The sequence below is a fragment of the Pinus tabuliformis genome, chromosome 1_1 (assembly GCF_031772625.1).
Source record: "Pinus tabuliformis cultivar Carrire ecotype Pingquan chromosome 1_1, CPIR1, whole genome shotgun sequence".
NCBI lineage: Eukaryota > Viridiplantae > Streptophyta > Pinopsida > Pinales > Pinaceae > Pinus > Pinus tabuliformis.
In genome coordinates, this window is record NC_142297.1 from 831679378 (window position 1) to 831696213 (window position 16836).

Sequence of the window (16836 nt, forward strand, 5' to 3'; positions counted from 1 at the left end):
AAAAGGGTGACTTTGAAAATGTCCGCGACTGATAGGATCGCATGTCATATCATATTATCAGAATTTAGATTTTTTTTCTAAACATCGAAAATGTCAATTTAAATCAGGCCACCTTATGTCAATAAATGAATGTAAATTAGGCTTCCTTTGGCCCTTTTCTAGGTGTATTTTGGTCCATTTTATGCGCAATCCAATTAAAAATTGAGAAAATTATAGTTAGAATGCTCCCAGGCTTCCTATGTTTTCACGTGTAACATCATGTGCTTCAAGGTTTTTCAAATTTCATGTTATCACCTGTAACATCATATTTGTCATAAGAATTTATGACACATGATATTTTGCTTCGAAGTGTGAAAATGTCAATCCTGACTAACATATGTATTTCTTTGATATAGAGTTCTTTTTCCTGGCTTTTGCTGTCAGCTGACCCTTTGATGGGTGTCTATAACCGTATCGTCACTAACCGTCTTTTCTAAAGCGTTCAATAATGAATGAAGTTGTTTCCAAAGGAATTTGGCACCGTTCTTTGATGGGCGTCCAGAACCGTAAATTTCTACTCCTTTGATGGGTGTCGATAACCGTAGCGTCACTAACCGTCTTTCCTATGCGTTCAATAATGAATGAACTTGTTTTCAAAGGAATTTGGCACTGTTTTTTGATGGACGTCCAGAACCGTAAATTTCTACTCCATTGAATTTGACTAGCTTCAAGTGATCTTGAACGAGCGGTACGCATCATCGAGAAACATCATTTGACTCTGAATCGTGAACTAACAAATTATATTAAAATCTTGTGTAGTATACAATTCAACAAAAAGCTGTCACTTCAAAACTCAGATAAGTCGTAATGACAACCGTTGAGTGTACTCGGGCATCGTCGATAAACATCATTTACAACTTGCTTGGAAACGTGAAGTAAAAAATTCCATTCCAAATCTTGTATATTATACGGTAAACATCATTTACAACTACTCGGAAACGTGAAGTACCAAATTCCATTCCAAATCTTTTATATTATACAATTCGACAAAGCCCGTCTCTTCAAAACTCAAATTCAGGATAAGTCAGGATGACAACCGTGGAGTGTGCTCATACAGAAAAATAATCTCCACAACTCCGGGTTAAATTTGATGGGGAGTATTCCTTTTCACTTTTTTTATTTAATTTTTATACAAACACTGTATTTTTGCTTGGAAAAGGAAGATCCCGGTTACAGTTGTCAAGCTTAGATTTTATGTGCCTCATGGTATTCCAGCGATTTTTGGCTGTCCTGGCGAAATTGACACCTCTGTAAGCCCAAATCAGATGACTCAGAAAATTCTTTTTTAATATAAAAGTATTTTGATGTGGTCCAAGATGCGAAAATGTTGAAGTCATTTTTTCAATGATACTCAATGGAAGAACAAATCGTAGTTTAGAGAAACATCTTGTGGTTTATGCTACATTTCTAGACTGAAAAAAGTTGGGGCTTCAATTTCTCTCTTTTTAAAGCTCAAAAATGTTAAAAATGAAAGAGTAAAAACAACCTATGATGCAATCGATGATCTAAATGCAGCCAATGGGTCTTTGAAATAAAAATATTGATAGCAGTGTTTAGACATTTAGCTTCATTAATGGTTGGTAAGGAAAATGGCTTTGTTATATTTTTGAAAAATGTACTTAATGTTATTAGTATTCATTGCAATGGCCATAGTAAGCTTTGGATGCATCATATGCTTCCAAAAATATACTCCAAAAGCATACCCAAATTATTATATGTTGATAAATTGGTAACAAATATATTCATGGTTGCAAAGTTCTACGAAAAAGAAATAGTTAACTTATTGCTCCACAAGAAATTCCTCAAGTTCTTCAAATCCATGGAGTTATAATGGCTATCAAAAAAAGTCATTGAAGGGCTTGTTGTATAAGTGACTCCCATGTTGACTTTGTGGAAAAACGAGGAATGACTCATGGTATGATAAGGCAAGGATTTTTTAAGTTTAATTTGGTTATATATACTTGCAAATATAATGTTCAATATATAGATATTCATGATAAAGAGGGATTTGGTGATAGGCATGAATTGTGATTTGTAGCAATTCCATATGCATATGGTGATTATGTTGATACAAAAAAACAATCATGGAACCCTGGCATAGATGGTTCATTAGAGAGTTGCAAACAATTTGCAAAAGAATATGTGCAAACACTTGTAGAGAGCTTGAATGGATGATTCTATGATATTATTGTCTTCAACTCTAAAAGATTATTTAGCCTTTGTCATTATTTACAAGATGTTCATGGAAGAGAAAGGAATTCAAAGGGTTGTCTTGGCAATCTTGTTCAACAAATAAAAAATACTTTATGTGAATGAGAAAAAACAAAACATGATTTGATTTTGAAGTTTGGCTAAAAGAGTGGCATGCATTTGTTGATATGGTCCTTGTGAGGGATTATCCATGAAAGGTGCTTGTAGGGATTGTTTTGTCACAAAGTTACACATAAATTTTCCAAACATGTTAAAATTATGGCAAACAATCACTTGCATGTGAGCATATTCTTATTAAGACAAAAAGTTGTAAAGAATCTAAGACGAACAAACTATCATTAGTTGCATTACATGCTTTGATGCAATTTTTATTAACAAGGTGTACCAATAGGATGTTATTTTTTATTTGATGATTTGGATGGTAATTTCATAATTATATTAGGTGAATGTGAAAATTTTTAATCCACTTATCCAAATGGTGTCATTTGTTTGCATGGTAATTTCATAATTGTATGAGATAAATGTGAAAAAGTAAATATGGATTTAGAGATGCAAGGTTGTTAATATTTGAAATTCCATAAGTTCATGTAGAAATGATGACTAAAGTATCCTAGCATATTTTATTTATGACCATAATATAAATAATTAGATTAATGAACAACTAATGTGCCAACCTTCAAGGGAAAATGGACATAAACCACCGTTTTTATCAAGATAATAATAATAATAATAAAATAACTAAATTATAATTTTATTTTAAATTATTATTAATATTTTTAAAGGATTAATTTAAAGTTTTAGTTAATCATAATTTATATACTTCTCCGTCGGAGCGAAGGGTAAGCTCTGCAGCTTAGGGTTTCGGGTAAGCTCTGCAGCATATGATTCTCTCTGAACAACGACAGAACTCAGCATCTCTGGCAACCGCACTACTAAGCAATCAGATCCACTGCTATGGATCCCCTTCCGGGGGGGACGCAGCGCCTCCCCCTAGCGGCAGTGACGAGGCACGGATTCACAATGGGACTGAAAATGATTTTGACATGGTACAACCCATCAGCTCTGCAAAGCAAACTGACCCAACAGAGCAAGGGAAACAAAAATCACTACAGGACACGGAGGCACTGCCTCAGATTCAACAGTGAGACAATCCGGCATTGAACAGAGAGGTCTCGAAAGCTACTTTGGCCACCTGCAAACCTATTGCAGCAAAGTGACCCAAGATAGAACTACCTGGTCAACAGATCAATGCCCAAATCCAATTTATGAAGGACCACGGGGATGGGTTGCGACCAAATGGAAACCTAAAGGACATGTCACCCTGTAGCTCGGACCTAAAGGCTTCTTTACAGCTGTCTTCAACTGCATAGAAGACCGTAACAGAGTCCTAGACGACGACCCCTATTTCTTCAACTCCGCAGGCTTGTATCTTAGAGACTGGATAGAAAGATTCAATTCAGACAGAGAGGATTTTAGCTGGGCACCTATTTGGATCCGCCTGTATTCCCTTCCATTAGAGTACTGGGATGAAGAATCACTAAAAGACATTGGAAATGGTCTGGGTGACTTCATAAAGATAGCCGAAGAAACGAAACTAAGAAGGTATACTTCCTATGCTCGCATCTGTGTCTACATGCATCTAGACAAGGCACTCCTGGACTTGGTAAGTCTATATCACGATGATTTTGAATGGATTCAGCCTTTAGACTATGAACATGTTCCTTTTAGATTCAAAAATGCCATGCACATGGTCATCTTTTCCATGACTGCTCCCTAAATGTAAATCCCAAAACCAACACTACTTCAGAAAAAATTGATGAGGAAGGATTTACTAAAGTCAACCCCCGGAAAAAGCACCACAAAAAGTCTGCTTCAGGATCCAAAAATCCCACAGCCAATTCAACCTTACCCTCCACTAGCAACAACTTTGACATCTTAGCTCAATCAACTTTGAATGACTCTGAACCCTCCACCCACATCGAAGATATACTCAAGCCATCTTTGGTAATCCAGCCCTTAGTCACAAGGAAAGACCCGAAGCCATCTCAGACCCTGACTAGCCCAACAAGGAATCTGAATCGAGGTACAATGAAATGGAAATGGATATCTTTCTCCAAGAACCAATTCATTCAAATGACGTAATAGCAGAAAGCAGTGAGCCCAAACATATGGAAGAGGAACCTGAAAGTATTGACATTGGGGATCTGGATATATTCAGCCTTGAGCAAGCTTGCAGAAGGAAAGAGTTTGATAAAATCCCGGATAGACAACTAGAAAGTTTGGAGGTAATCCTTTCTAGAGCACATCAGCAGCAAACTTTAGGGATCCAATCGAGCAGTCAATGGGATGGGAAAAACATCCCCAAAGATACCAAGAAACGAGGAAGAAAGACAGATCTGCAAAGAACCATCATCATTAGTGAAATGTTGGTGGAGTCAGGAAGATATTCCAAGTTAACAAAGTACTACAGGCCACTACCCAATCTTGAACCATGAAGCTCACATCTTGGAACTTAAGAGGGTTAAACAGCCTTGTGAAGTACAAAATGATCAAAAACATGATACAACAGGAGAAACCTCAATTTTTTTTCATGCAAGAGACAAAATGTAACAGTAATACCCTAGGCACCATTCTCTCAAAAGCCTAGCCAGGAAGCCAGTCAGTAGCAGTGGACGCTTCGGGAGCTTCAGGGGGACTGGCAATCGCATGGGATACACAAGCAATTTCGCTCACTGACTTTCATGCGAATCATAATCTCATTCAAGCAAATTTTCATATTATTGGGACCAATATTCATGGACATCTCACTAATGTATATTTCCCTCAAGAGATTGCGAACAAATTGGCATTGTTAAACACAATTGATAGGATCAACTCCACCAGAGCCCATCCTCTTTGGATTACAGGGGGTGATTAAAATATGATCACTAAACTTGAAGAAAAGAATGGAGGTCGGGTTTGACTAGACATGGAAAGCTGCCACTTCAAGGACTTCATACAAAATAACTAGCTCATCAATTTATCGTTTAACAATGGAGTGTACATCTGGAACAATAAAAGATCAGGCCCACAGCGAATTGCCTCGCGATTGGATCACTTCTTGTTATCTGACAATGCAATTCATGTAGGAGGATATTTTACTGCCTCAACCCTGCCTCTTTCTGGGTCAGATCATTGGCCCATATCTCTGCAATGGCAAAGACTTGGCAACTCCACAAGGAGACCCTTCCGCTTTGAAGCATTTTGGCTTACCCATTTGGATTTCAGTAATATGGTCATCTCCGTTTGGAAAAGTTTCATACCCCTAGAAGGTTAAAAAATGTATCAACTTCAACAATGGCTCAAACATCTCAAAGCACATATCAAGCAATGGAATCAAACGACCTTTGGAAATATCTTTCAAGCCCAAAGAGCTCTAGCACAAGAAATGATGGAAATTCAGCAAAAAATAATTACTGAAGGAAGGACAGAAACTTTGGTCGAAAAAGAACAGAACCTTCATAATCAACTGGATGAAAGAAGAAAGCAAGAAGAGATCCTCTGGAAGCAGAAATCCAGAGTAAAATGGCTAAAAGAGGGAGAGCGAAACACGAAATTCTTTCACCGCACCACCATACAGAGAAAAATGCACAACAACATCACACAAATTTAGAATCAGCAGGGAGAAAGGCTGGAACAACACAATGATATTGAAAGAGAGTTACTTCAACATTTCAAAAATGTTCATCAGGAACCACAAATCAACAGACAACCAACAATAGAATGGATTCTTTAGCATATCCCTAAAATCATCACAGAAGAACATAATCAACTACTCCTTAGACCAGTTATTCTACAAGAAGTTGAAATAGCAATGAATCAACTCAAAGAGGGGAAAGCTCCTGGACCAGATGGATTTACTGTTGGCATTATGATTCAGGTTTGGCGCTATGGCACAGGGGTTGTACTTGATGGCAACTCACTCAAGTGACAAAACTCTGTTCAGGCTTTCAAAATGATGGAAAATAAGGGGTTCGCAGGTGCCCCGTTCATAAGGTGCGGACCCACAGGTACGCCGACCAAGAAGTTCGGTCATACCCGCAGGTTCTCCGTTCAGAAGGTGCGGTCCCTCAGTTCACTCACTCCAATGCAGAGAAACGCGCTCACGTGGGGTTTCTTATGTTTGGCCCTTCGTATTTAACCTGTCGTTCATGATCTTATGGTTTTGGCCCTTGCTATAGGATCTAAATTATTGAATGCCGGTTTGGATCCCTTGTATTGGTTTTCGATGGTTTTGTCCCATGGTGTGAATAAGGGCTTGACTATAAAAAGGAAAGGAGATCACTTGGCTAGACACTTGTGAAATTTGAATATCTTAAGATCTGAAATTTTGAGTAATCGGTTTAAAAGCTAGATCTAAATCAAGGTGAAATCTGTAAAGTGTAAGGTGGATCTATTGATAGGTCGTGATCTCTTGAGTGCGTGGTCAGATCTATGGATCTGACAGTCGGTGGTACATTGGAGGACTGTTAATTTGGCTCTATTCAGAGGTCCGCAGGCGATCCACGACGCAGGTGTGGAGGTACGCAGCGCATCAGAAGGCACAGTTGCGGAGGTACGCAGAGCAGCAGAAAGGCACAGTGCGGAGGTATGCAGAGGAACAAAAGGACCAATGTGGGGGTACGCTGTCAGATAGACAGTGCAGGTGCGGATCTGAGCTGAGGTACGCAGTGCAGCGCAAGGAGTAGGTGCGGAGGTGCGCAGAGCAGAAGAAGGACCAAGTGCGGATCTGCGTTGTTCAACAACAGAAGAGCTGCGGATATCCGTAGGTTTATATTGGTGAAGTTGCGGACTTTTCTTGAAATATTTGTTAGTTGCCTTTTATCTATTGCTGCAGAGTTCTGGGTTTAGATCACTGGTATTGGTTTTCTGTTTACAGCATTCTGAGAAGGTGGGTGGCTCATTGGTTTGATTGTATAAGGAGATTGGTTGATTCTTGATGATTATTTGATGTTCTTGGATCCAGTCTGAAAATTAATGAAACGTGGTCCTTAAAGAAGTAGAAGAGCAAAGGGGGTTGTAGCTCCCTTCCAGGAGAGACTGGAAAACGAGAGAGAGTTGTAGCTCTCTGCAGGTTGCAGCCTGCGTACTGGTAAAGGACTGCACCAGTACAAAATCATTGTAAAAAGAAGTTTCTAATTGAAAGAAGATAGAGACATATTGCAGCAGGTGGTTTTCACCCACATTGGGTTTCCACCTTATATCTGGTGTTCTTTGGTGTGACTATCTGTTTTTCCTTGTTCTTGTTCATTATTATATGGTACTGATATACAAGTTAATGATCAATATCTGAAGAATAAATTAAAGTATAAATCTGGAAGGTATATTGAAAAGAATTTGATAATACTGATTCACCCCCCCTCTCAGTATTATTTCCAACAATTGGTATCAGAGCAGGTCCTTCAGAAGAAGCTTGATCGCTTGAAGGAAGATCTTTCATCATGAGAAACTACGAGAGGGAAGCATCAATCAGGCCACCGATTTTTGATGGGACAAACTTCGTATATTGGAAGGTAAGAGTTACTGCCTATCTTCAATCTCTTGGTACAGAAGTCTGGGATATCATAGACACAGGGTATGCTTTTCCATCAGCAACTCCTACAGATCTCGCTGAGAAGAAGAAATATGAAACAAATGCAAAGGCGATCAATACTCTTCTAGGATGTCTATCTCAATTAGAATTTGTGAAGGTTATGCAGTATAAATCCGCAAAAGAAATATGGGACAAGATTGTTCTGAGCTATGAAAGAGATGATTAGGTAAAACGAGAAAAACTTCAAACCCTCAGAATTCAATATGAAAATCTCAGAATGTACAATGATGAAAGTGTGCCTAACTATTTTCTTCGTGTAGATGAGATTGTTAATTGTATGAAAAATTTGGGTGAAGAAATAAAAAAGGTTGTTGTGGTTGAAAAAGTTCGAAGATCTTCGTCCCCTAGGTTTGAATCTAAAGTTTCTGCAATAGAAGAAAAAGAGAATCTACAAAACCTTAAAATGTCACAGGTGCACGGAATTCTAACTGCTTATGAAATGAGGAAAGGAGGTCCATCAGACAGGAGAGACGCTGCCTTCAAGGCTTCAGGCAAAGGAGAGTACTATGAGTTAGGACACGTGTCAGAAGAAGAAGAAGAATCAAATTTTGTCAGAAATCTTCAACGAGGTACTGGAAGATTCAAAGGTAAGTTACCTTTCAAATGTTTTGCTTGTGGAAGAGTAGGTCACTATGCTGCCAAATGTCCTCATAAGGATAAGATTGACAAGGGGAAGGAACCTGTTAGATGGAACAAGAAACAGAATGCAACTAAAAAAAGCTATTACACTCATGAAGACAGTAATGGACTATCAAATAGTGATGAAGATGAACGAGGTAATCATTATAAACTTTTAATGGCTTTTGAAGATGATGATTACATGGATGCTATAGATGTGGATGGCTTTTATGAAGAGATTTCTAGACTCAAGACATGTTTAGAAGAAAAGAATGTGATCATTGATACTCTGGAATTTCAACTTGATAAAAAAGAAAAATTTCTTGAGAAGTTAGAATGTGAAATTGTTGGCCTTAGAAAAGAAATTGAGAAAACAAAGGCTCTTAATCTTAAATTTGTTAAAGGATCTGAAACTCTGGATGAGATTATCAATGTACAACGTTCTCCACTAATCAAGACAGGTTTGGGATATAATGGAGAAACTTCTCAAGCATCCACCTCCAAAAGTTATGTTGATGCAGCAAGGAGGAGCGAGCAAAGGCCTAATAGAAATAATCAGGTAAATCAGGGGCAATCCACCTTAAGAATGAACAAAAGCTACAACCAACTACAGGTAAAATCTTCTCAATTTGCCTCAAAAATGGATGACAATAGAAACTACAATCATTTGGCAGGTAGATTTGATAATCGCAGAAGTTTCTTCAATGGTCAATGTTTCTCTTGCCATAACTTTGGCCACAAAGCAGCTCAATGTGTTGCCTATAAAACAATCATGACTAGAGAAGCTCAAAAACAAAGAAATATGACTGGGATCACGAAAAGGACTTATAACAACTTTTCGGCCCTTGAAAATGAAATTGAATGTTCTATTTGTAATAACTTTGGTCATGAAGATTCTGAATGCAGGAGTAGGTTTTGGCAGACAAAGGAACAAGCCTCAAGTACCAGAACATGGAGAATAAAGGAACCACAACCAGAAAGATGTGGGATAGCTTTTTATGCAGAAGGACATGAAAAACAATGGTACATCGACAGTGGATGTTCGAAGCATATGATAGGTGATAAAGAAAAACTTGAATCATATACTGCTTTAGAAAAAGGAAAGAAAGTTTCTTTTGGAAATGATACCCCTGCAGCCATAAAAGGAAAAGGCACTGCTCAATTGAAAGAAAAGGTCAAAGCTGGAAATGTTTTGTATGTTGATGGCTGAAGCATAATCTACTAAGTGTCAGTCATATGTGTGATCAAGGAACTGAGGTAAGATTTCGATCAAATGGATGTAGTGTTCGTGATCTTGATACATGGAAAACAGTGATCAAAGGCATAAGAACTCCAAATAATTTATACATATTTGAAGAAGGACAACAACAATGCTATTTGAGCAAGGATGATGAACACTAGTTATGGCACTGGAGGTTGGGGCATCTAAGCTTTTCACAAATAAGGAAAGCATGCAAATACCAGGCAGTTCGTGGTCTTCTAGATATCAAAATTCCAGACAACATAATATGCAAATCATGTCAGTTTGGTAAGCAAACCAGAAGTAACTTCCCTGAGAAGGAAGGATCAGCCAGCAAGCCTCTTGAACTAGTCCATACAGATGTATGTGGTCCATTTAGGACAAGGTAACCTCGAGGAGAAGAATACTTTATATTATTCATTGACGACTTCTCCATGATGGTTTGGTTGGGACTTATGAAACACAAGGACGAAGCATTCGAAAAATTCAAATCTTTCAAAGCCTTGGCTGAAAACGAATCAGATCACAAAATTAAGTGCCTCAGGTCTGACAGAGGTGGGGAGTTTACCTCAAATGAATTTTTCGATTTCTGTGAAGAACATGGAATAAGAAGGGAATTATCTTCAACTAGGACTCCTCAACAAGATGGAGTGGTGGAAAGGATGAATAGAACGGTTCAACAAATGGCTCGTGCTATGCTTGATGAGTCTGGAACTCCCGCAACCTTCTGGGGTGAAGCTACATTTTCTGCGGTTGTTATTCTCAACAAAACAAATGTCCGAGTAAACAACACTCAAACTCCTCATGAGCTCTGGTATGGTGAGATTTCTTCGGTAAAGCATTTCAAAATTTTTGGAAGCAAATGTTATATTAAGAATAATGATGAACAGCTTGGCAAACTTGAACCTAGAGCAGATGAAGGCATTCTCCTTGGTTGTTCTCCCCACAGCAAAGCATATAAGTGTTACAATAAAAGACTTGGAAGAATTGTTGACAGCATTGATGTAGTGGTTGATGAAAAAGGATACATTCCTAGGCAAGTAAATTATGAAAATATCGAAGAGGATGAAGACTACCCTCCAAATCAGAATGAAGATGAAGAAGAACCTCAAGAAGCGCCAGAGGAATAGACAAAGATAGAGGAGAAGACTCCATCTAGGTATGTTCAAAAGAATCATCCAGAATCTCAAATCTTGGGGCAAAAGTAGGCAGGCGTACAAACAAGAAGAACAATTGCAGAAGCTTCAAGCTATTTGGCATTACTCTCCTCCACTGAACCACAAAATGTAAGAAGAGGCATGCAAAGATGAATGTTAGGTCAAGGCAATGGATGAAGAACTTGAGGAGATCGAAAAGAACAACACTTGGGAGTTGGTTCCTAGACCAAAAGATAAGGATGTCATAGGGACAAAATGAGTCTTCAAAAATAAGTTGAATGAAAATGGGGAAGTAATTAGAAACAAGGCCAGACTTGTTTGTAAAGGGTATGCGCAACAAGAAGGAATAGACTTTGAAGAAACTTTTTCTCCAGTTGCAAGACTCGAGGCCATCCGAATGTTCCTTACTCTCTCAAGCTTTCAGAAATTCAAAGTATTTCAAATGGACGTGAAATCAACCTTTCTGAACGGAGACTTAGAAGAAGAAGTATATATTGAGTAGCCAGATGGTTTCATTCTTGGGAATGATCCAAATCTTGTATGCAGACTGAAAAAGGCTCTCTATGGTATTAAACAGGCTCCAAGGGCTTGGTACTACCGTTTGGACAAATATCTTCATCAACAAGGTTTTTCAAAAGGATCAGCAGATAGCAATCTTTATATGAAAATTGAAAATGACAAATTGCTAATACTTGTTGTGTATGTAGATGATATTATCTTTGGCAGCAATGAAGAAGCCATGAGTCAAAGCTTTGCCTTGGTGATGCAGAAAGAATTCGAAATGTCTTTGCTTGGAGAGCTGACATATTTTCTTGGTCTACAAATCCAACAAAATGAAGGCGGTATCTTTTTGTCCCAAACCAATTACCTCAAGCAGATTTTGAAGAAGTATGGCATGGAAGATGCAAACCCAGTATGTACCCCCATGGTTACAGGATGCCGCCTCAGTGCAAATGATGAATCAACAGCGGTACATCAGCCAACCTATAGATCTATGATTGGAAGTCTACTTTATTTGACAGGTACCCGACCAGATATCATGCATGCAGTGGGAATAGTTGGAAGATTTCAGGCAAATCCAAAGGAAACTCATCTTCAGGCAGTGAAGAGAATTTTCAAGTATCTTTAAAGAACTCAAAACTATGGCTTATGGTATCCTAAAGATACAAATCTCACACTTCATGCTTATACAGATGCAGATTGGGCTGGAAGCGTGGACGACAGGAAGAGCACAAGTGGTGGTGCATTCTTTATGGGTTCCAGATTAGTATCTTGGTTCAGAAAGAAACAGAGTTCGATTGCTTTATCTACAGCTGAAGCGGAATATGTGGCTGCTGCATCTTGCTGCACTCAACTTCTTTGGATGATGTAGACCTTGCAGGATTTTCAAATCACTTGTACACCACCTATCTCCATCTTATGTGATAATACAAGTGCAATCAGCATTTCAAAGAACCCAGTCATGCATTCAAAGACCAAGCATATACCGATCAAGTATCACTTTCTCAGGGAACAAGTGCTTGAACAAAAGGTCAAGTTGGAGTATGTTCCTTCTAAGGAACAAGTTGCTGATATACTCACCAAACCATTGCCCAGGGAGACCTTTGAATACCTCAGGAAAAAGCTGGGGGTAGTTGATGCATCATCTTGTTGTTGAATCTCATCTGTTTCAGAGATTGTTGGTTGTACGCGAGTTCATATGGGGTATACGCGTACATTTGCTGGGTTATGGATTGGTCGAAGTTCGAATGGCACAGGTTCAGGGGGAGCATATATAATGCATTGTTGGCATTATGGTAGCACAGAAGGAGAACATGGATGCTGATCTGAATATGGCTGCAATATGTCTCTATCTCTTTCACGGTCATTTATGGTGTATGGTGGATTATGGTTCTTCTTGAAGATTTTTTTTTTTCTTTTGCAAATCTGGTCTATAGTTAGGGGGAGCATGATCAGCAAAGCAAAGACTTAAGCATGTTCTCAGGGGGAGCAAAACCCTTTGCCCTTGATGTCAAAGGGGGAGAATGACATTGAGGATCTTGAGGTTGCCATCAAGTCCAAAGGGGGAGATTGTTGGCATTATGATTCAGGTTTGGCGCTATGGCACAAGTGTTGTACTTGATGGAAATTCACTCAAGTGACAAAACTCTGTTCAGGCTCTCAAAATGATGGAGAATAAGGGGTTCGCAGGTGCCCCGTTCATAAGGTGCGGACCCGCAGGATCTTGAGGATGCCATCAAGTCCAAAGGGGGAGATTGTTGGCATTATGATTCAAGTTTGGCGCTATGGCACAAGTGTTGTACTTGATGGCAACTCACTCAAGTGACAAAACTCTGTTCAGGCTCTCAAAATGATGGAAAATAAGGGGTTCGCAGGTGCCCTGTTCATAAGGTGCGGACCCGCAGGTATGCCGACCAAGAAGTGCGGTCATACCCGCAGGTTCTCCGTTCAGAAGGTGCGGTCCCTCAGTTCACTCACTCCAATGCAGAGAAGCGCGCTCACGTGGGGTTTCTTATGTTTGGCCCTTGGTATTTAGCCCGTCGTTCATGATCTTATGGTTTTGGCCCGTGGTATAGGATCTAAATTATTGAACCCCGGTTTGGATCCCTTGTATTGGTTTTCGATGGTTTTGTCCCATGGTGTGAATAAGGGCTTGACTATAAAAAGGAAAGGAGATCACTTGGCTAGACACTTGTGAAATTTGAATATCTTAAGATCTGAAATTTTGAGTAATCGGTTTAAAAGCTAGATCTAAATCAAGGTGAAATCTGTAAAGTGTAAGGTGGATCTGTTGATAGGTCGTGATCTCTTGGGCGCGTGATCAGATCTGTGGATCTGACAGTCGGTGGTACATTGGAGGACTGTTAATTTGGCTCTATTCAGAGGTCCGCAGGCGATCCACGACGCAGGTGCGGAGGTACGCAGCGCAGCAGAAGGCGCAGTTGCGGGGGTACGCAAGGAAGCAGAAGGCGCAGTTGCGAGGTACGCAGAGCAGCAGAAAGGCACAGTGCGGAGGTACGCAGAGGAACAGAAGGACCAGTGCAGGGGTACGCTGTCAGACAGACAGTGCAGGTGCGGATCTGAGCTGAGGTATGCAGTTCAGCGGAAGGAGTAGGTGCGGAGGTACGCAGAGCAGAAGAAGGACCAGGTGCGGATCTGCGCTGTTCAACCACAGAAGAGCTGCAGATATCCGCAGGTTTATATTGGTGAAGTTGCGGACTTTTCTTGAAATATTTGTTGGCTGCCTTTTATCTATTGCTGCAGAGTTCTGGGTTTAGATCACTAGTATTGGTTTTCTGTTTACAGCATTCTGAGAAGTTGGGTGGCTCATTGGTTTGATTGTATAAGGAGATTGGTTGATTCTTGATGATTATTTGATGTTCTTGGATCTAGTCTGAAAATTAATGAAACGTGGTCCTTAAAGAAGTAGAAGAGCAAAGGGGGTTGTAGCTCCCTTCCAGGAGAGACTAGAGAACGAGAGAGAGTTGTAGCTCTCTGCAGGTTGCAGTCTGCGTACTGGTAAAGGATTGCACCAGTACAAAATCATTGTAAAAAGAAGTTTCTAATTGAAAGAAGATAGAGACATATTGCAGCAGGTGGTTTTCACCCACATTGGGTTTCCACCTTATATCTGGTGTTCTTTGGTGTGACTATCTGTTTTTCCTTGTTCTTGTTCATTATTATATGATACTGATATACAAATTAATGATCAATATCTGAAGAATAAATTAAAGTATAAATCTGGAAGGTATATTGAAAAGAATTTGATAATACTGATTCACCCCCTCTCAGTATTATTTCCAACATTTACTATCAACTTCTTTCATAAATTCTGGGATCTCATCAAAGTGGATGTTTGGCAGGTTGTAGAAGAATCCTGAATTTTACATTGGTTGCTTCCATCTCTAAATGCCATCTTTAATGCACTCATACCCAAAGAAGAGAATTCTATAACTCTGGACAAATTTAGGCAAATAGCTCTCTGCAATGTAATCTACAAAGTCATATCCAAGGTCATAGCCTCCCATTTGAAGCCACTGCTTCCTTTGCTAATATCGCCAGAACAATCGGGATACGTAGAAGGACGGCAAATAATTGATGGCATCATCCTCACACATGAGATCATTCATTCTTTAAAGCACAACAAAAAAGTAGGTATGCTTCTCAAAATTGATCTCTCAAAAGCTTTTGACAAATTAAGCTGAATATACATGCAAAGAATGCTTACTGCCTTTGGTTTCTCTCTTATCTGGGTCAGATGGGTAATGAATATTGTCTCCTCTACTTTTTTCTCCATTTTAGTAAATGGCGTTCCCTCTCATCCTTTCCACCCCTCAAGAGGCATTCGCCAAGGAGAGCCTCTCTCTCCCTTTGTTTTTGTGTTAATCACTGAAGGGCTAGGACGTCTAATAAAGAACGCTTTTCATACTTAGCAGATCAGAGGTATCTCTCTCCATAAATCCCCAGCGATCATACATCAATAGTTTGTTAATGACAACATGCTGTTTGGGCATCTTTCAGTTCAAGAAGCTTTTAAGTTTAAATCCCTACTTGATGGATATTCAGAAGCATCTGGAGCCAAGATCAACATTGAAAAATCCCAAATTTTCTTTTTTCACACTCCCCCCTCTATCCAATCCTCCATATCTCGCATCCTAGGATTCTCTATAGCCTCCCTTCCCTCAAAGTATTTAGGCGCCCCATTGACTGATTCAGCTATTAAACATGCCTCATGGTATTTGCTCCTTGAAAAGCTTGAAGCTCGCCTTTTTTCTTGGACCTATAGAGCCCTTAATATGGCTAGTCGTATGGTGCTGATTAAGGTTGTTTTACAATCGATGCCTTTATATCTTTTCTCTGTTTTAGCAGTACCAAAATGGGTGCTTAAGAGGATCAAAAATTTGCAACGTAACTTTCTATGGGGATCTTCAGGCCAAAATAGAAAATGGGCATCGGTTAAATGGATGACAGTTTGCCTTCCTAAAAAATTTGGAGGGGCGAGTCTCCGTGATCCTCAACATAGCAATGCTGTTATGGGAGCAAGGATCTGGTGGAAATGGCTATCAGCTCCACACACACCATGGACAACACTATGGACTACCAAATATGCAAATAACAGACCGCCAGATGAATTAATCAGATTTATTCCCACTAAAAAGGGATCCCTAATCTGGAATGCAGTAAGACAACACAACAACATGATACAAAAGCACAGTTTCTGGGAAATCAGAGATGGCAGTAATGCTCAGTTCTGGGTTGACTCTTGGCATCAAAGACCACGGATCAACAATTTGTTTAAACCTCCACATATAGAGGTTTGGGCACCACAACAAGAGGAAAAAGTCAATCAGCACTGGACTCCAGCCCTCAATCAGGGATATAGGAAATGGCTAAAAGCAGCACAAATAATCCCACAAGGAACAGAGCAAATCCATAATGAGCTTGACATAGAACTCATGAACAGAAAAATCCGATTCTCAGACAAGAAGGATATTCTGAGATGGGGATATACACCACGTGGGACTTTTACTACAAAGGAGGCATACAATCTCTTGATTGGCTATCAGGATGGAAAAGATCAAATGTGGGACAAAATTTGGTCTCTGGTTATTTGGCCCAAGATCTCAACGTTTCTCTGGCTGCTATGTCAAAGAAGGATACTCACTTGGGACAATCTAAGAAAGAAAAGCTTCCATGGGCCCTCTAGATGCCCCAATTGCAACCAACAGGAAGAGACAATCCAACATTTCATGGATACATGCCACCTTGCCAATAAACTATGGGAAAAAATTAAATTCAGATGCCAAAAATGAGGTAGAGTAACAGAGGATATTACAAACACCATTCGAAACTAGATAATCGATCCTTACAAGAGCAGGTTGCTAAACTCTCTATGGAAAATTATTCCAGGCCTACTTGTTTCGACCTTATGGAAAGAA